Source organism: Schistocerca serialis, chromosome 5 (genome assembly GCF_023864345.2).
Source record: "Schistocerca serialis cubense isolate TAMUIC-IGC-003099 chromosome 5, iqSchSeri2.2, whole genome shotgun sequence".
NCBI classification, from domain to species: Eukaryota; Metazoa; Arthropoda; class Insecta; order Orthoptera; family Acrididae; genus Schistocerca; species Schistocerca serialis.
Window position 1 is genome coordinate 224,889,056 of NC_064642.1, and position 21,669 is coordinate 224,910,724.

Consider the following 21,669-nt stretch of genomic DNA (forward strand, 5'->3'; position numbering starts at 1 on the left):
GAGGTCACAACACCACTCTCCCGGACGTTGTCAGTTTTTGAGACCGGAACTGCTATTTCTCAATCAAGTAGCTCTTCAGTTTGCAATTTCCACTATATCTAACTTTAACCTATCCATTTCACTTCTTAAATTTTCTAATCTACCTGCCCGATTAATGAATCTGACATTCCACTCCCCGATCTGTAAAACGCTAGTTTTGTTTATCCGGTTAATGGCGTCGCCTGGAGTAGTCCCCTCCCGGAGATCCGAATAGGGGATTATTTTACCCCCAGAATAGTTTACCGAAAAGGATGCCATCATCATTTAACCAGGCGATAGAACTGCGTGCCCTCAGGAAAAATTACGGCTGCAATTTCCCCTTCCTTTCAGCCGTTCGCAACATCAGCACAGGAAGGCCGTTTCGTTTGATGTTACAAGGCCAGATCAGTCAATCATCCAGACTGTTGCCCCTGCAACTACTGAAAATGCTGCTGCCCGTCTTCAGGAACCACATGTTTGTCTGACCTTTCAACAGATTCGCCTCCGTTGCGGTTGCACCTACGGTATGGCTAACTGTATCGCTGAGGCACGCTAGCCTCCCCACCAACGGCAAGGTTGATGTTCCATGGCAGGGGGCGAATATTATTTTGCGAAAGAGAATACAACTGAAAGCGGCATTTCAGTGTGTTATCGGTGGTGATTATATGTCTGGTGTGTTGCGAAGACTGAATTGAAGTCTTGGTGTGTTGCTAACAGTCAATCGATTTCAATCCGTTGTTTATTTCTTTGGAAAGAATGCCACCAGTGAGGCTTTGAAATATTGGTCGGCATACGTGCAACGCAGGCAAACTACATGATGGTCGAGTCAATGAAACTGGCGAAGAGCGTAGGCAGCATATGAAGGGAAATCGAATAATGATTTCTCAGGCGCGGTCCATTATGGCTCCCGAACAATGAATTTCGATTTATTTCATTTCAATAACTTCATGACTCAGTGAAATTGTTTCAGTTGAAACAAATTCAGTAAATCAGATGGACAGAGAAGGGGGGAGGAAGTGGATAAGGGGAAAGAGAATACGGACAGAGAGTTGAAAGAGGTGAAGATGGATAGAGCGAGTGTGGGGTAAGAGGTGTACAGGGAGGGGATGAAGGTGATGGACAGAGAGAGGGGGGGAGAAGGGTGAACATGAGGAGGAGGTGGACAAAGGGAGGGATACGAGGAGACGGATAGAGAGAATGGGGTGAGGGGGAGGAGATTAGGACGTATGTGTGAATCCCATATGTACTTACCAACTGCGAAATGTTGCTGAGTAGTTCGCTAGGGATTCAATAAATAAGAATAATTTCTGAGAACGTCATAAAAGTCAAGCATTCAAAACAGTTCTACAAAATGCTTTTTTGGACGTACCCCATGTCTCTTTTAAATGTGTCCGTGTGTAAAGTATGCTCTGTAATATCCTTGACGTGTACAGCTGAGGCTCACGTCAGCATGAATTCTAAATTCGCTCTCATTAACGTCTGGAGGAATGTAATACAGAACACGGTACCGTGCTGGGCTTTGAAAAATTTCTCGTATATACCAAGTAATACTTTAAAGGAGAAGTTATACTTGCCGGTACACAACTACAAATTAAAGAACCTCATTTGCGTGAGACAAGCACACATGTCTGTCCGAAACATTGATGTGAAATTCTGCTAATGAATATGTGTATTCATCAACGCGTGGCTAAATGAAAATGCAGCGACTGAACAAATATACATGGAAGGTGTATGTTTTGTACTCTTTTACTTCTTTTCTTCACTGCACAAAAATCGTAAAATATCAGTTTCATATTTCCTCCACATCTCCCTCCCCCTGTTAAATCAAAAAGCGTGTTGCTGACGGAATAGAAACAAAAGGCGTATATACAAATGAGCAGCCAAAAATTCTAGAACGGCAAAAATGTTTACAGTATATTCCACAGAAATCAACGCATCCGAATGGAGAAGAAACAATTTCCCATCACAAAGGTCAAAGTTCGTGATTACTGAACAATAATTCACCAAGTTAAACCGAAGCTGTACCTCTCGTTCTTCACAGAATTGTGATAGGACACTTGCATCTCTGATTCATACAAACGATTTACAACAAAATCTGAACACACCTTTTTGACTGTTTATAAACGATATCGTAGTTTATGATCTAGTGAAGTTAACAGACTGTCGAAACGAATTGTAAAATGTTTTAGAAGAAAGAACTGTGAGTCGTTCATGCCAGTACCAAGAGATACCCATTCACGTTAAGTAATCCAGCTAAATGCTTAGGGGTTACAGTTATCAACAATTTAAATCGGGATAAATGTTATGGGGAAGGCGAACCAAAGTCTCCTCTTTATTGGCATTCTTGTTATCACAGTTAGGTATAAACAATCCACTAAAGAAACTAATTATACGACGCTAAATGAGCTGGAATTTCAGTCGTCAAGTTCAAGGTGTTTCTCATAAAGGCGGAATCTTTTCGCAAAATTTCAGTTAACAACCTTCTACACTTAATGCAAAAATATTTTGTTAGGTCGAACTTACGTAGGGATGAATGAGCATAGCAAAACAGTAATACAAATCAGAGCTTGTAACACGGAAAATGCAGATAAAATACCTTTTGCACCATCCAAATTTTTCGCCTGATTTTGAATCGATAAGATTTATTACAGAAACTATATTTAATAGGATGTAAGCGTATGTAATTGAATGTAATTATAATGTTGAAACGACCCCTTAGAAAAATTTATGAATTACTGTGCTGGTAAACCCCTTACGTTATTTGATTTTCTAACAGCTGAGCAAAACTGAACGTACTCAGACATATCTCTCTGTACTTATTCTGATCATCACTAAACTGACACACAATATTTTTAGCGCAACGCAATCTGACTTTTAATAATCCCTACAAAAGAATAGCCCTTACTAACAATAACCTATACCAGGCTGTTCCAGCTCGTCGGCTCCGTTGTGAGCCGCGGAGCGCTCCCTGCTCCAGGGAGCCGTGTCGCTCGCTGTGACCATTCAAGTGGGCCGGCACGTGGCACGGCTGGCTGAGGCAGGCGGCAAGGCAAGCGTTTTGATGTGCCAGCTGCGTCTTACAAGATCGACAACCTGATACTCTTAGCTGCTAAGACGTGGTGACATGCTACACCAGGAAATACGATGTTCAGCAATTAAATGAGAAACAAATGTTTTACAAGAAATTGCATACTAAATTTATTGGGACTCTGTAGCTTGACATTTTCTTTTCATTACAAGATCGGAAATATCAGGCGTCAAAGTGCTAACAGCGTTAATTCGGAGGATGGCCTTCATTGTTGCATCCTGAAGAAACGATCGTTCCTTACTTTTTACTCTTTTAATTGCAGAGAAAAGCTGCTCACAACAATACATAGATCCAACTATGCACATGATCTGAGTGGGATTGTTGTGAAGCTTGGGAAATGTTTTTTTCTGTAGTGAACGATACCATCGTGACAAATCCAACGTGTTGTAGTACCTTCTTTCAACAAAGTTGAATTTTGCAAATCAATAATCTCCAATTGAAGTGACGATGACAAGTCATCGGGGGAAACTGAAAAAGGAGTCCAGAACACCTTAAGTTCCATTTCCAAACTAGTGAGGTCTCGGAATCGTGTTTCAAACGGCGTGATGAGCTGCTTTAACTTTGCTTGATAATCGCCGAATGTAGTACCTTCAGGTAGTTTTAAAGAAGCAAAGACGACTGAAGAACGTTAAATGTCCATTACTCATCTGCCTCTCAAATAAAGATAACTTTTCCATGAACTCTTTGATCTGGTCGTGCATGTCAACGATTAGCTGCCCTTTGCCTTGCAATAACAGATTTAAATTATTCAGATGCATAGTTATGTCAGCTAGTAACGCCAGGTCTGATATCCATCTTATATCTTTCAGACAACACATTACTTCCCCTTTCATTTCGAGAAAAAAGGGATATTTCCTCACGAATGGCAAAGAAAACATCAAGAACTTTTCCCCGACTCAGCCAACGAACTGTACTGTGGTAAGGTATATCCCCATATTCCGCTTCCATATCTTCCAGGAATTCTTTGAATTGGCGATGATTCATACCGTGAAGCCGCACAAAATTCACACACTTCACGACATCTTTCATTATGCCACCTAGCTCTACAGTTCAAAATGGCTCTGAGCACTATGGGACTTAACAGCTGTAGCTCTACAGTTTCAGCACGCAGTGCCTCTTGGTGAATAAAACAATGAAGTCAAAATGTCTTTCCCGAATTCGTCCCTGAGTTTATTTTTCAAACGAGAAGCAAAACCTTGGTGACGCCCGATCATTTGTGGTGCACCGTCTGTCGCTACAGAATGGAGCTTATCCCATGGCAAATTCATATTGTCCACTGATTCACAAACAGCTTCAAAAATGTCACGTCCTGTTGCGGTCTAATTGAGCGGTACCACATCCGAGAGTTCTTCAGTTACTTGCAGTTCCATGTCGACACCACGCACAAAGACTGCAAGCTGAGCACAGTCCGATTATGTCGGTGCTTTCGTCAAGCGCTAGCGAAAATGCAACAGAGCATTCCGCCTTTTTCCTGAGCTATGTTTCTAAATCCGCTGCCATGTCCCGGATTCGACGAGACATAGTTCGCTTCGACGGGCAAACCCCTTCAATTGCCTGCACCCCCCTTGGAAACAACTGCTACCATGCACGATTACATGAGTGGTCCCACCGAAAACGGCTTGCCAATCGTCGCAATGATGTGAGCGACCCTGTAGCTTGCTCGAATTGCAGATTCAGTAGTGTTTTCTCCGCTCTCATTCACCTGAATATTATAAACGCATTACAGAACACGAACTACGTTGCATGTTTTGATACCCTCCGTATTACGATACCGTTTTAAAACTTACGTCTCCTGGTATGTCGTTCTTAAGACTGGCTACTAGTTCTCTGCGTGCAACGCTTTCTACCTGATAGTAGTGCACTGCGTGTAGACGTGTATAATGTCGTTGTACCTCTTCGCAGAATTAAATACTTTATGACATACAAGACACTGCAGACGACCACCCCTCTCAATGAACAGAAAGGTATCCTCCAATAGAGGTACAGGGATCCCGCGGCTAGTCATAGCTGTCATTGAACACGGATTACTGCGTCAGTTGCGGCTGCATGCGGCCAGGGGGCAGTGAGTTCGCTTTCCCCCTCCACGCGGGCTCCGACCTGCCGCAGTGAGCGCTCCAGCGCTTCGGCTCCCTAGAGCTCGGTTGGAACAGCCTGTCCTATACCTTTCATGAATCACTTACCTCACAAAAATCTTCATTACTCGAACTACTGAAATACAGCGAGCGCCAATACTGCCAGCTAAATAAAATATTCTAACTACTGAAGTCACTAACTACTGATAGGCATAGTTAGCAAATTAAAGATTTTGATAAAGAACAAACAATGTATTTACCTTAATAGTGTTCAAAAGTCATTATATGTATATATCAGTTCATCAGTTCATGACATCCAGTCTTACAAATTTACTGTCTCTGATGGACACACGTCCAGATCATCCGCTCTCGAAACTCCGCCATTACACTCCCCACATCCACGACTGCTGGCGGCTCACCTCCAACTGCGCAACGCTCGCGCTGTTAACATCTAACTGCACAATACAATAGAGAATTTTTCAAAAATGCAAACCAGACACAGACTGCACACAGCACAGCCAGTGATTTTCATACAGAGCGCCACTTGGCGTTACCAATATAAAAACCTAAACAGCCTATTTACAATGTATATATTGTTAATTGCTGGATTATTTCCCGAGGAACTGTGTTTAAAATACCGATAGCAACGACGAAATGGCAGTAGCTATGTTGTAGTATATTTTTTGCATATGAAGAGTCTCTGTCGCGCTGTGAACAGAGAGGAGAGGCAGCCCCTTGAGTTTTGAAAGAGTGCTGAAGTGTTTGTCGGGCGCTCCCGAAGACGCAGAGTGCAGTTATTATCTCGCCAATGTAGGCGCACCTACTTCATTAACTAAAAAACCTTACTTCACCAGAACAGGCCACGAAGGCCCAACGGTACCGACCAGCCACCGCGTCACCCTCAGTACACAGACGTGAGTGGATGCTGATATGGAGGGGCGTGTGCTCCGCACACCATTCTCACGGCCGCATGTCAGTTTACGAGCCCGGAGCTCCTACTTTTCAATCAAGTAGCTCCTCAGTTTGCCTCACAAGGGCTGATTGCACCCCGTTTGCAACAGCGCTCGGCAGACAGGATGGTCACCCATCCAAGTGCTAGCCCAGCCCAACAGGGCTTAAATTCGGTGATGTGACAGGAACTGGTATTGAGAGCACGGTCGAAGTGGACAGGCGGAGTAATCTGCAGTTCTACAAATTGCCTGTCACATAATAATCTGTGCCTCTAGACAAGACTCGTGGTTCTCAATCAGCTGCAGAAGCAGCAACAGAAGCATCTCAGCATTGTCGTCGGTCAAGTTATTCGTCGTGCGCACAGCCACAACATCAGGCTGCCAACTGGCAGCGTATAGCTAACATTGTACAGCCATTGCGCAAAGGCATTTCTTTGACTAACTTTACTTAACTTTCTTTAATAATAACCCGCAATAGTTAAACCTTGTATGGCGCATGTGTTGTGATTGTCCTCAGACAGTATTACGAAGCAGGTCGCTCACCTTTTCATGCAATCCCCGTGCGTCCTAAAAATATGAAAAATGATTAACTATTTACTGACAGTTTTTTTTGATGCGTCTGTAACTGTTCATTCTTGTATTGCATAGCAGAAGGTTAACTAATTTGAAATTTTTAGTATTAACTTCAGTCACTTAGAATAACGTAAAATTTCACTGTCGAAATGATTAGCTAAAGATACAGCACAAATTAAGAGTACACAATTTGATTTGTTCTGTATTTAGCGTAACGAGTTATTTCTGCTTGGTACGTATTTTATTGTTCTTATGTTAAAAGTAAATTATATGCTCATTTGCTTAAAACAAATTCAGTTCAGTCTTTCAATAATTAAAAGTAAACTGCTTGCCTTTTTTCCATATTTTGCATTACGTCACGTTGCGGTTACTGAACGTCATTTTTTACGTAACAAATTTTCGGTTGCTGTCAGTCATTTATTCACTCAGCAACTTCATTTAGCTTTATTTTCAAAAGTCAGCATTTCAGAGTAAGTAACTGCAAACTCAGTGCTTTCTGATTCATTCATTATTCGTGAACTGTTGTGTTGTGGAAAAGCGTGACAACCTTCTGTTGCCACAACAGTGATTGTTTGCTTAATTTTCTTTGTCATTATCTTTCTTAGGATTCTTGGGCTATTAACTGCCATACCGGTTTAATTATCCGTTTTCTTGTTGGTCACTAGTTTTTTGTAGTAAATATTTCGTGGTACCCTATTCCCCTGTGTGGTTCGTGAGCGACTGCACTATATTCCACCCACTTCAAAATTATCGCTATTTGTATTAGGGTTGGGATAGATTCTTCCTTCAGATGTGTCTGTCGTACACTCTCCTCCTATTAACCGGTTTATTTTCAATCGGTAACGATAGCCTTACTCATTGTAAAATTTCTTTACACATACGCGCTCACCGTCATTTATATCGTCTTCCAATAGGCCGATTAGAAAGGGAGAGTTTAAACGTGGTGACTGTGACAAGAGAGTTTCAATTTGGTATTGTTCTTGGCACGAAATTTGCACTGTGCAAATTCATAACGTTAAAAACCCTTCCGCTACGTTCTCGCACGTCAGTAGTAAGTGGTGGAAACAAGCCACAAAATTTCTAAACGCACAGTAATTAGTAAAACAGGCAACAAGAGGAACAAAAACTGGTAATTTGATTGTGCTTAACAGGGAACAATCGATAGAACAAATGGGAACGCCGACAGCGGAACCTATTGGTGTGGATCCAGCGGCTACCATCACAAATTGGGTTGCCAACTGTCTGGTTTTTGACCGGGCAGCTCGGTTTGTAAATAAGGCCAGTTTCTATCCCCATTAACTTAGACTAAATTCACATTTACTAATTTAATTTTTTTTTCAGAAGTCAAATAATAAAAATGGAATCAGACTTTCCAATTTGATTATTCTGTAGTCTCAATATTTTTTGTCAGATTGTGTCATAAGTTGGGAGCATTGTCAATTTGTCGCAACGAATTCCAATGAATTTTAATATAAGTTTGCGCGTTCATTTGTTTGACAAGCCATATGAAAGAGGTCAAAGATTCTTTGTATTTTTATTATGCCGCGTTGTGCATTGTCGTCCATTGTCGTCAAGTCATTTGAAATCCCCGCTGCAATAACAACAAACTAGAAGACAGCTGCTTGTCACTTCCACGTGAGGGCAGTCTCGACCACTGTGACTCAACCGTTGATCCCTAGAAGAGTCACTGTGCCAGCTGAACTGGTGGTAGCACTTTGGAACTCTCGAGTGATTCCTTCCGCCGAATTCATGCGATTTTTTACAACCACACTCCGCAATGCTCGTCGATCCCTGCCCGTCACTACATGAGGTCCGCCTTGTCTCGTTTTAGCTGAGATTTTTCCTTCGCGTTTCTACGTCACAGTCACATCACCGACACACGACCTGGACAGCTTATAAAGGGTTGAAACGTCCCTCATGGATTTCTTACTCACGTGACATACGATCAATAATCAACTTTCGACATCACTGATTTCTCTTCGACATCCATAAGCCCTCATGACCGGCCCTTTCTGCTGTTACTGCGTCTCTATTGTGAACAAAACACACCCTGCCTCCTTTTACATTGGCGGATGCGCCTCTCGTGACATCTGCATGTAAATTTCACATTACATAGCGGTGTTCGAATATTGATATCCGAATATTTTTGATCGGACAGTGCACATAATTCAGTTTTAAATAAAATCCATGTGGCGTTAAAACAGTTTCCGTTCGAAGGCCGTCAAGTCCAGAACCGGCATGCCAATCAGCCAACATCTCCGTGAGCACTGAGGCAATCATCCCACTGACGCATCAGGTGGCAGGTACCAGTTATGTAAACACCATGTCCTGCTGTATGAAGATGTCCGGAAGTGCCCGCTGCACGTGCTCGTCCGACTGGAACCGCCGACGCATCGAGATTGGATTGGATTCGATTGTTTTCTGAAGGAGACCAGACAGCGAGGTCAACGGTCTCATTGGATTAGGGAAGGACGGGGAAGGAAGTCGACCGTGCCCTTTCAAAGGAACCATCCCGGCATTTGCCTGGAGCGAATCGAGACTTTTTTAAGTAACCGAAGAAGTGATAATCGCATGGGGAGAAATCAAGTCTATAGGACGAGTCCTCGAGTGTCTCCCATTTCAGCTGGTGCGTAATGGATAAGGTTGGTCTTCCAGATTAACCGACGTCTTGTGTCGAATCGCGACTAACACCTCACAACGGTGTTTTTCGAAAGACGTGCTGCCGCACACACATTCTTCATTCTGAGGTGGATGTCTACCAAAAAAAAAAAAAAAAAATATGTGTGTGTGAAATCTTATGGGACTTCACTGCTAAGGTCATCAGTCCCTACACACTACTTAACCCTACACACTACTTAACCTAAATTATCTTAAGGACAAACATACACACCCATGCCCGCCGGGACCAGCCTCACAATCCATGACTGCAGCGCCTTATACCGCTCGGCGGATGTCTACCGGTGTTCTACTTCGACAGCAAAGAAAATATTCTACATTTACATCTACACCCATACTCCACAAGCCACCTTGGTCCTTTTTGGACGTATTTGGTGGCCGGCCGATGTGACCGAACGGTTCTAGGAGCTTCAGTCCGCAACCGCGCTGCTTCTATGGTCGCAGGTTCGAATACTGCCTCGGGCATGGATGTGTGTGATGTCCTTAGGTTAGTTAGGTTTACGCAGTTCAAAGTCTAGGGGACTGATGACCTCAGATGTCAAGTCCCATTGTGCTTAGAGCCATTTGAACCATTTTTTTGACGTATTTGGTAATAACGTCGCTAAAGTTCACGCTTACCACGCGCACGACGGTGAGAAATGAATGCCACTCCAATACCTTGCCTTCATCTCGGTGCTTACATATGTGCACCGGAGAAGTCTACGTTGTACAGACGCTGCAGCAACGCCCTCAAACGAAAACTTCTTCAGATTCCCTTGTTTTTGCATATATTTGAAGGCATTAACAAGATAACTTTCATTTTTGATAATATAAATGCAGACTTCTCTCTTGTTATTAAAATAACTGTCGCGCCCAAGTGGGGGCAGGAGTACAGGAGTGGTGAAGGAACGAGAGGGAGAGGCGAAGCCTGATGTAGGGTACTATAGGAAGTGGACTGATAAGAGATATGAGACCAAATTTCAATGTCAGAGAGCCGGTTGGATTCTCGTTGGGATAGGATATGGAGTTTCTATGTGTGTGTGTGTGTGTGTGTGTGTGTGTGTGTGTGTGTGGGTGTGTGTGTGGCGTGGCGTGGTGTGGTTTGTGTGTGTGTGTGTGTGTGTGTGTGTGTGTGTGTGTTTGTGTGTGTGTTTAGTGATTCCATGTTGTGGTTATTTGTGGGGAATTAGACGGGAAACAAGGAGGTTCTTGGCGTTGAATTTTGGGATAATGCAGGATCTCAGAATCGAGATCTTCCTCCAAGTGCTCTGGCAACATTTTCGAAGAAGTCCATTAGCTTCCTGCGGCTCCTTCCTCTACGTTGAATGCGGGCTGTGACCATTGTCTGAAGCCGATTCTCGATACCGGACTGCCACGCGTGTCTGCTTTCCAATATGGCTATCCATATTTTATCCCGCGCTGTGAAGAGAAAGAGTAGGAGTTTCTACTCCTTTCCAATTTCTCCGGAAACACAGTACAAATCGAATACGCAAAACCATTAAAAGACCTGCTAGAATTGTTACGATCCGCCGCAAACAGATGCAGTGCACATTGTATGTGAAGGATCTGATTGAGAACTAAATAAAGCAATTAAGCGAAATTCACTTGTCATGTGTTGCGGTACACGTATTTATTTATATGATAATGTAAATTCCGTGGATATTAATAACTAGTTGACTGTCATCAATTTTTTTAAAGGCCTTAAGTGCATTTCTGAACCGGCAAGAAGCTTCTTCCCAACAAATGTATAAAGAAGAGAATGACAGTGGTAAATTCTAATGATCAATATTTGACAACAACTTGAAGCAAGGTACTGCAATTGAACTTTAGAAACAGTACAGAGATAAGGTTATGATTTTGCCAACGAGTCTCACAAGGGGAGGTCGGCTAAAATTTAGCTTGTTTCACGAAATTTTACGATGCAATGTGACGTGTCTTTGTAAATGCATGAGAATCGCAACTAATTATTTTGAAGCACGTTTCTTCAGGTTCATCTCCAGCTGAGGCCTTTTATAGAGAATTTAATTCTGCAGAGCTACCAAACTAGATGTTACTGATTGCTGCATTACAACCATTGTTGCAAACAGATCCAGGCAAGGGGATTAAGTGGATTATTTGCGTGGTACTAGGGTGCCTGGGTATGCATAACACTAGGAAAATATGCATGCAGCGCTGTGGAAACGGCTATTTCACCTTGCAAGCCGAGAGTATTCACATTGTGAAAGTCCAGAAGTCAGGCTGACACTTGATCACGTCGAATGTTAAGATAATATCCTGGTTCAACAAAGTGAATGAGTGGCGCCAAGTCATGGTATGTGAAATACACTCAAAACATCACGTAACCAACTCTGTCCTTAAGTACACCCTCCAATCAGTGCGTATTGAAAACCTCATCGGGCCGACAGCGTATTCGATGCTTGCATCATTTGGAAAGAAGCAAAACCCCCTGAGATGGACCACTCTTCTGAAACCTACTGTCCAGTTTCTGTGATTACTGAATCGCTGAAGAAGTTCTGTTTTAAGTGCCCCTGTGAGAACACGGCATTCGTGAGGTAACCGACTCCAAACTTGCAGTGACCCGAATTTGTTTCGCCTTTTTACCTTGAAAACTCGTAGAAATGTACCTGGAAGCACTAACAACAGCATTTCTTGTGGAGTTTGAAAGCGGCTGTTATCAATCAGTGGTGACACACGTCTCTGTGTCCTGTCGTCTGAATTGAATTATGTTGGTGGATAGATTCGCAGCGTTTTTGTTTCGATTACTGTATTCCGGTTGCTATGGATTTATTTATCGACTGTGGTGCTATTTGTAGTGTTCCTACATGAGTTTACATATTGTCAGTTTATTATTGGGAGATAGAGAGTGGAGCTTCGGACGATACAAAATGGAGAGCAAAGTTGAGAAATCGGAACATTTCCCACATATTGTTCTGTTTCAGAACAGTAGAAGGGTGACAGCAGCGAAGGTACCCAGGAACGTTTGAGCCTCGTATGCGGATAACGCCACCGGACGGAATACGGCAGGAAAAAGATTCTCTCGTTTTAAGCAGGATCGTTTTGGCATTAGTGACGCTCAGCGTTTAGGAGCAGCCTCTGGGTTTGAGGAAGGTCGTTTAAACGCATTAATCCACGATAATGCACGCCAGTGTACTCTAGAACTGGCAGATGTGATGAAACGTGGTCATTCCATCATCGTGCGACATTTGCATGCAGCTAGAAGGTTCAGTAATTGGGTGTATGGGTACCACGTGCTCTAAGCTAAAATCAGAAAAATTAGCAGGTGCTCGTATGCCCATCTCCGCTTGTTCGTCATCAATTGGTCTGTGAACAACACCTACCATTCACAACCTGTATCGTTACTGGTGACGATAAATGGTGTCTTTGTGCTGACATAAGGAAAAGAAAGGAATGGCTGGGTCCAAACAAAGAAGCAACTCCCGTTACAAAGACCTGCGTGCATTCACAGAAGATAAGGCAATGCATTTGGTGAAACAGTTACGGTGTGGTGTACCACAAATTACTTCCCTCAGGCGATACCATCACTGCTGACGTTTATTGTCAACAACTGAGACGTCTTGAAGACGCAGGCCAACAACAACGACCAGAAAGACTGAATGTAGTAATGCTACCTCACGATAACGCCAGCCCGCATTCTGTTAGACTGACAAAAAAACACAATACACCAGTTGCACTACGAAGTCATTCTGCATCCACCTTTTTCACCTGATCTCGCACCCTCAGATTTTCACCTTGTCCGCTCTCTATCGAACACCATTCAAAGATCTCCCTTTCCGGATGAAGATGCGCTCCGAACATAGCTCGACGAATTCCTTGCCTCATATCCACGTGATTTCTATATTCTTGGAATCAAAAAGCTAGTGAGGGAGGCTATATTATTGATGACAAAAGTCTCTGTTGCGTTTATCTGTTGTATTTATTAAACTTACGGAAAATCGCTAGGAACTCACACAGTAATCAAATATTTACGAGCACTGTTCTCACGCCGAGTTACGTGTTTGCGAGTGGTACACCAATCCTTGTAGATCGTTGTAGAGTCCGCATTGATACACCAGATTGGAGAACTTCACTAGCGCCATTCGTAAACATAATAGTCATTCTGTCACGTCTCCATTATGACACATCCTACTACGGTAATTCCTTACAAATGATAGGAGCTAGCGCTCTTTGCTTCAACGACTTACGCCAGCTGTGGTGCAGCAAAGCGACCGACCACTGTGCTTTTTTCAGGGCTGACCAATATTGTGTCGGGTGAGCTCTCTTTCCGCCTCAATTTATCACACGTTGATATCTGTCACTTTACTCGACAGTAATCCCTCAGCTGGCTCACTTCTACACCGGCTACAGTTTTCCGCTTTGATGGAGAGCATAAACGGACGGGGCAGCTGTGGTGTTTCGCTCGGATTTATGGCTGCCCCTTATTAGCCGCCGTTTGCACGTCAGCAGCCGGCGCCCGCGGTTTATCTGACGTCAGACAGCAATTAGTCACGGCGGCCAATCAGCGTCACCGTGTCCGTTGCTGCCACCGCCATCGCCACGGCCGGTCGCTAATGATGGAACGGGAGCCTCCCGGCGACTGATTAAGGCGAGCTGAGCGTGCTAATTAAAAGAGCCGGGGCACAAGCAGGCGTCGGCGACGACGACGACCAGGACCTCGACGGTGCACGCACGTGTTCGTCTGAGTGACGGCTGCAAAGGCGACTCTCCGCTGGCGCAGTGCCAGATTAATGCACTCTGTGTCCGAAAGGTCGCGCTGGTGAAGGCCAGGCCTTATCCAGTACGACAAGGTGATTCATTCTGGGTTTGTAGTTGATTTTTAGCCGTTGGTTACATGATATTACGTACTTAATATTAACCGAAGATGTCTACGATTATTCAAAATTCACCAAGATGACAAAAGTCATGGAATAACGACATGCAGTTATACAGATGGCGGTAGTATCATGTACACAAGGTATAAAAGGGCAGTGCATTGGGAGAGCTGCCCCTCTTTCATGTGAATAGATTTCTGACTGATTATGACGAAACGACAGGTATCAGCAGACTTCGATCGCGGAATGGTATTTGAAGCTAAACGCATAGGACAATGCGTTTCGGATACCGTTATGAAATTCATTATTCCAAGATCCACAGCGTCAAGAGTGTGCCAAGAATACAAAATTTCAGGCATTACCTCTCACCACGGACAAAGCAATGGCCGACGACCTTCACTTAACGACCGAAAGCAGCGGCCTTTGCGTAAAGTTGTCTGTGCTAAGCGTGAAATAACCGCAAAAATCAGTATAAGACATGCACAACTGGCCATTAAAATTGCTACACCAAGAAGAAATGCAGATAATAACCGGGTATTCATTGGACAAATATATTATACTAGAACTCACATGTGATTACATTTTCACGTAATTTGGGTGCATATATCCTGAGATATCAGTACCCAGAACAACCACCTCTGCCCGTAATAACGGCCTTGATACGACTGGGCATTGAGTGAAACAGAGCTTGGATGGCTTGTACAGGTACAGCTGCCCATGCAGCTTCAACACGATACCACAGTTCGTCAAGAGTAGTGACTGGCGTATTGTGACGAGCCAGTTGCTCGGCCACCATTGACCAGACGTTTTCAATTGGTGAGATATCTGGAGAATTTGCTGGCCAGGGCAGCAGTCGAACATTTTCTGTATCCAGAAAGGCCCGTACAGGACCTGCAACATGCGGTCGTGCATTATCATCGCCGGCGCTCCTGTCTGTGATGCAGCGTCAAGGGTAACCGCAGCCATGGTCTCCGAGCTGATAGTTCATGCTGCTGCAAACGTCGACGAACTGTTCGTGCAGATTGTTGTTGTCTTGCAATCGTCCCCATCTGTTGACTCAGGGATGGAGACGTGGCTGCACGATCCTCTACAGCCATCCCGATAAGACGCCTGTCATCTCGACTACTAGTGATACAGGCCGTTGGGCTCCAGCACGGCGTTCCGTACTACCCTCCTGAACCCACCGATTCCATATTCTGCTAACAGTCATTGGATCTCGACCAACGCGAGCAGCAATGTCGCGATACGATAAACCGCAATCGCGATAGGCTACAATCCGACCTTTATCAAAGTCGGAAACGTGATGGTACGCATTTCTCCTCCTTACACGAGGCATCACAACAACGTTTCACCAGGCAACGCCAGTCAACTGCTGTTTGTGTATGAGAAATCGGTTGGAAACTTTCCTGATGTTAGCACGTTGTAGGTGTCGCCGCCGGCACCAGCCTTGTGTGAATGCTCTGAAAAGCTAATCATTTGCATATCACAGCATCTTCTCCTGTCGGTTATATTTCGCGTCTGTAGCACGTCATCTTAGTGGTGTAGCAATTTTAATGGCCAGAGTGTAGGATGAACGAATCCGTTAGGAGACTGTGGCGATATTTGGCATTAACGGGCTATGGCAGCAGACGACCGGCGCGAGTGCCTTTGCTAACATCACGACATCGCCCACAGTGCCTCTCCTGGGCTCGTGACCACATCGGTTGGACTCTAAAGGACTCGAAAACAGTGGCCTAGTGAGATGAGTCGCGATTTCAGTTGGCAAGAGCTGATAGTCGGGTTCGAATGTGACGCAGACCCCAAGAAGCCATGGGACCAAATTGTCAACAAGGCATTGTCAACAACGCACTGTGCAAGCTGGTGGTGACTCTACAATGATGTGGGCTGTGTTTACTTGAAATGGACTTGGTCCTCTGGTCCAATTGAACCGATAACTGACTCTAAATCGTTTTGTTCGGTTTTCAGTGACTTCATGTCCCTAAACCATACTGGAATTGTTGTGGCTGACAATACGCTATGTTATTTCGTTGCAGTTGTTGACGATTGGTTTGAACAGCATTCTGGACCATTCGAGCGAGTAGTTTGACCCACCCAGATCACCCAACATGAATCCAATCGTAGATTTGTGGGACATAATCGAGACGCCAGTTCGTGCACAAAATCGTGCAACGACAACACTTTCGCATTTATGGACGGCTAAAGTCAGCACTGCTCAGTATTTCTGGAGGGTATTTCGAAAGCTTTGTTGAGTCCATTTCACGTCGAGTTGCTGTATTACGCCGTACAAACGAGGTCCGACGCGATTTATCCCATCACTTTTGTCACCTCAGTGAGCACGAATTTTTGTCATAAGGTCTTATCTGTTTTAACGTCTTTTTGGTTAGTGTGCTCTGTGCCGGATCTGCCATGATACACGAGGGTGGCTTGTTGGAATACAGTTATTCCAACCAAATAATGCGGTATGTGGAAAGTGCAGTCTTGTCGTGTGTGCGATAAACTAAACTTGGCGACACATATTTGGTCGTGATTACGCTCTAGGCGTCTGGTCGATCAAGTGAAAAGACTGGAAAAATGCATTTTCTCACCTCCCATTAGCTGTTCAAAGCGCACCCTTATAAGAAAGTGTAGTCTTTTCCGGCCTTTGATTAGTATTGAGAAGAGATACTCCACATAGACGTGATACGAAAGGTTGCCGTTAGTTTGGACCAGGAACGTTCGAGGGGCGATCAATAGATAATGCAACACATTTTGTCTGTCAGTTTCGACTGAAAAAATGTGAAACTTGTACCGGGATTTGGTGTAATATTCCTGTTTCAACTCTGTAGTTCCGATAGATGGCGGAGCTATACGTAGAGTGGGATCTGCAGCGAGGTGCGTTCGAAGCGGAGTGCTGTCATCGAGTTTCTGTTCGCGGAAGACCAGAGCATCGCAGATATTTATAGACGATTGCAGTATGTCTGTGGAGACGTGGTAGTGAACAAAACCTCGGTAAGTCGTTGGGTGAGGCGTCTGTCATCATCGCAACAAGGTCGCGCAACCTGTCAGAACTCCAGCATGCCGGCCCGCCGCACACAGCTGTGACTCCCGCAGTGTTGGAGTGTGAGAGCACTCCTATTCGAGGTGATCGACGGATCATCAATCAGCCTCTTCGCTGCACAACTGGACGTCTCTGTTGGTAGTGCTGGCACACTGGTCTACCACCAAGACGTTTGGTCCGACGTCGACCTATACATGGGTACCATGCTGGTATACAGGCACTCCCAGTAAGGTGTTGTACGGTCGGCGCATTGAATGGAGATTGTGACGAAAAATAGTTCTCTAGCCGAAAGGGTGGGAAATAATATGGTTTATTGGAATCCTGATTCAAACCAACCTGCTTACTGAGGAAAATGTGTTGCATTTCTTACTGAAAGCCCCTCGTAACATGTAGAAAGCAGTAAATGGTTCGAGAGATTGGTTCATTCTGCTCCAGCTGTGTGCCATTACCTTTGACGTGGTTTTTGATTACGCGAGTTACGCATCCCAAAAGAATAAATGAAATTATTGCACCCAAAAAAATTACTGAAATATTCATTGCCAATAGCCAAGCGGCATATGAAACATGCGGCCATTCTCATTACGCTTAAGGTGATGGTTACCAACAAGTCTACGACTAGGCAGTATCTTCTGCCGAAGGAACGGAAATACACACGAAGCGAAGTGCGTGGGAGTAAGATTCGCCCCGGATGCCTAAAGTGTACATGTCGACCTGCAGTACCCGCTTGAAATGTCTGGCTGTTACAACCAGACCACAGCATCACGTTAGCGACAGTGATGTTGAGTGGAGATGTTGCACTATCAACTCGAAAGAAAATAAAGGCACGTAATTATTTTTCCTGTGTTTGCATACGACAGAACTGTAGGGCATCGTCACAGAAGCCAATATAAAAATTCACAGTCGACTGATAAAAAAGTGTATCATACGGTAATTCGTTTTCGACAGCAGTGTAAATGTTTCAGCTGGGACAGGTCAGTCCACGTGACTTATTTGTCCCTACATTTCCACTGCTCTAGAAAGGATTACCTGCTGGCCGCAGTAGGTGTATCGAATTTTGTCCAGTACAACCTAACTAAAGGAAAAATTACATCACTTAATAATCATACATATGCCTTTCATCCCAATTCTAAGAACGTAGCAAATATGATTTTTGAAAATAATTTATTGTTTGACATAAGCACACTAATTTCAAACGAAATGTCCAGTCTCTTGATTGACAACGTGGTTTCGCAGTGGTGGCATTGCAGCACAGCATGTATTCAGCGATCTGCGGTTGGCCGATTCCGATAGAAACCGGTAATTTCACGTAAAATTTGTGTGATTATGTCGAACAATAAATTGTTTTCAAAAAAATGAGTCACTGTAGACTCCAGTTCGACTAAAATGTCGTTCTTTCCAAAAATAAGTTTGCCTGAGTCCCCATTTTACGAGAAAATTTAAAATTACCAAAGGAATTATTTCATCCAAATCCGAAACCCTGACATCAGTTAGCGTGTTATAGACCCAGTGCATTTCAGAATATTAATGAGTGGAAGTGCTTGACACAACGACCACTTGTTAAACTAGTCTTACAGCCATCACTGAACGAGCACAGAGGAATATTCCGTATGAAAGTTCGGAATCCGTTCCACACGTGTTTATCAGAGGTGAGAGATTATGTTTTTCGTCTCGAAGCTACCTCCTTGATCACACATTGCTGTTAGATTTCTGTCCTTTTAGAAACATAACTTTCACTCAGAAGAGATGCGGACCACCCTTCAGTCGATTATTAAATCACTTCATATTTCAACACACACTAGGAAACGCGGTTTGTGCTAGTGGTTTTTAAGTAACGTCTGTGGTTTGCGATTCGAATGTTAGAATGAAGCAGTTATTCTTCGTTTATTGCAGCCATTCTGTAGCACTGCTACGGAGAGCATTCGCATTCTGCTTCAGGCCAACAGCTATAGACATTAAGTGCACAGTTAGACTCGTATGGGAATCTTTTGTTGTCAATAAAATTCTAACGCACCACTAATGTACAAGAACGCCTTAAAAACTTTGATACGGACCTATGCTCTTTGATGAGGAAACTAAAATCAACACTAAGCCTGTGGTACTTCTTTGTGAAATAGAACCGTTAAATTTTACCCGGGTTTTAATACGCCTACATCTTGCGGAGATCGGCTGTAACTTTTCCCCCCACGCTGCACATACTGCCACGATAATATCCCTTATTTTTCTTACCCAGAGTGATAGCAGAGCGCCAACCGGCTAGCAAGTTTAACTGATGATACGCAATCTTTTGAATGCCGATATTACTTTCGATATTGGTTTGTATAATGTTTTTCACCAAAGGTAACATGTGTACCACAATAAATTTTAGGCTCAACAAGAAGAAGTTACCAAATTCATCATTTGTATGATTTCGTACATCAGTCGGTAGATATGGAACCCTTATAAATCATTTTGTTGTTTGACTTCATGTCTGTCTGCCTGTCTATCGGACTGTTCAAAACCCTATTCCTCAGGGATGGGGAGGCGTATCAAGTTGAAATTCACGTCACATATTAAAGTCAACGGTCTCTCGGCGACGTAGGAAATGGAGGCATCTAACTCAATGCAATCAAAAGATACGGTCATTTATGCCACATATTTTGACACTCGCAAACTCAGTCATCAAAACATACAATTTACTTTCCATTGACTCAGAATCATGATATTTGCCAACAAGCAAAGTTTTAAACTAGAACCAAAAGAAAAAAAAAATCATAAATTTTTTAATTTGTTATTATAAAACACAAAAAATTGTTATTTGTTACCCGTCTGTTGTCTGTCCATCCGTCCGTTAAAACCCCTTTTTCACGGGAACGAGCAGACGAATCAAGTTTTAATTTTAGTCACATAATAAGGTCTATGGTCCCTTGGCGATACAATAAACGTTACATCGAAAGTTACGGCCATTTATGTCAAATATTTTGATATTTCATTGTAAAAATACAGCAACCAGCCACTTTTTAATGGGTTTTATTTATGCCAATATGCATTTCGGGTTTGCACCCATCTTCAGCTGGCAAATTACATGGATCTTCAGTTACTACAGTAGTACAATCTCGACAGCAGTTTGGATGCTGCAGCAGGCCTGTGCAAAAGCAACGATTCCAATCATTTACTTCACTTTCGCGAGTTTAAAGTTACGCACTATCAGTTTTCATTTTACTTACATTCTCCTCTCCTTGTTTTTTCTTGGCTTTTCTTCTTTCTTGCAACAACACAAACACTTTTTACCACGTATTTTACACAGGCGCACTGCGTTATCCGCCATGTTGTCGACTGACAGTTTTTGTTTACAACAAACGGTTTATCCATGGACAGAGTTATATTTTTCGAAAGTGTTGAGGTTATAAGATAAGCTACTGTTTTCTAAACATTGACTTGGGTGACAGAAGTATTCTAAGTACAATGTATACAATTTTTTTTGTAGTATTGAAGATAATAAACTAACATAACACATTTATACAACACAGTAATTCATACATTTACAATATAACAAAGATAGAATCAAGATTTTTATGTTTTATACTATTACATGCATTTGGTTAGGTTTATATTAGATTATGTTATTTCTTGATTGTGCTTAGTTCAAAAAAATGGTTCAAATGGCTCTGAGCACTATGGGACTCAACTGCTGAGGTCATTAGTCCCCTAGAACTTAGAACTAGTTAAACCTAACTAACCTAAGGACAACACAAACATCCATGCCCGAGGCAGGATTCGAACCTGCGACCGTAGCGTGTGCTTAGTGAGTGGTTTGATAAGTAGAGTGTGGAAGTTTTTTAGAAATATTCGGTTTGGTAGCTCTGTTTGGTCGTTAAGTATGTCAGAAGGGGATGCATGTTTATGTGAATAAATTTCGATTTCTTCTAGGAGGTTCATTCTTTTTCCTTTGTTGGCTAGGTGGAGAACTTGTAGGTTATGGGATATGTCTGTTACTTGATGTTCTTCTTCTGCTACATGTTGGGCGAATGTGGATTTATTTAAGTTTTTTAAACGAAGAGCATCCATGTGTTCTCGAAACTGTATGCTGAAGTTTCTCCCTGTTTGGCCTATGTATGTTTTTGGACATGAGTTGCAGTTAAGTTTGTATATTCCTGATTGATTGTACAGTTTGGTATTATTTTTAATGTTATGGATAGCTTTGTCCTTTATTTTGCTATTTGTATAGTAGCTGATTTTGATATCTGTTCCTCGGAACAGCTTTGCTATTTTATATGACAGCTTTCCGACAAATGGCAAGCTTACATATTTTTCTTTTGGCTGTGTTGTGGCATTCTTTAATGTTGTTTTGTTATTGTATTTGTTTATGTGGGGATTTATCTTAGAGTTTAGTTCATCTATTAATTTTGGATTGTAACCATTATTGTAAGCAATTGCTTTGATGGTGTTTAGTTCCTCTATTTGATCAGCT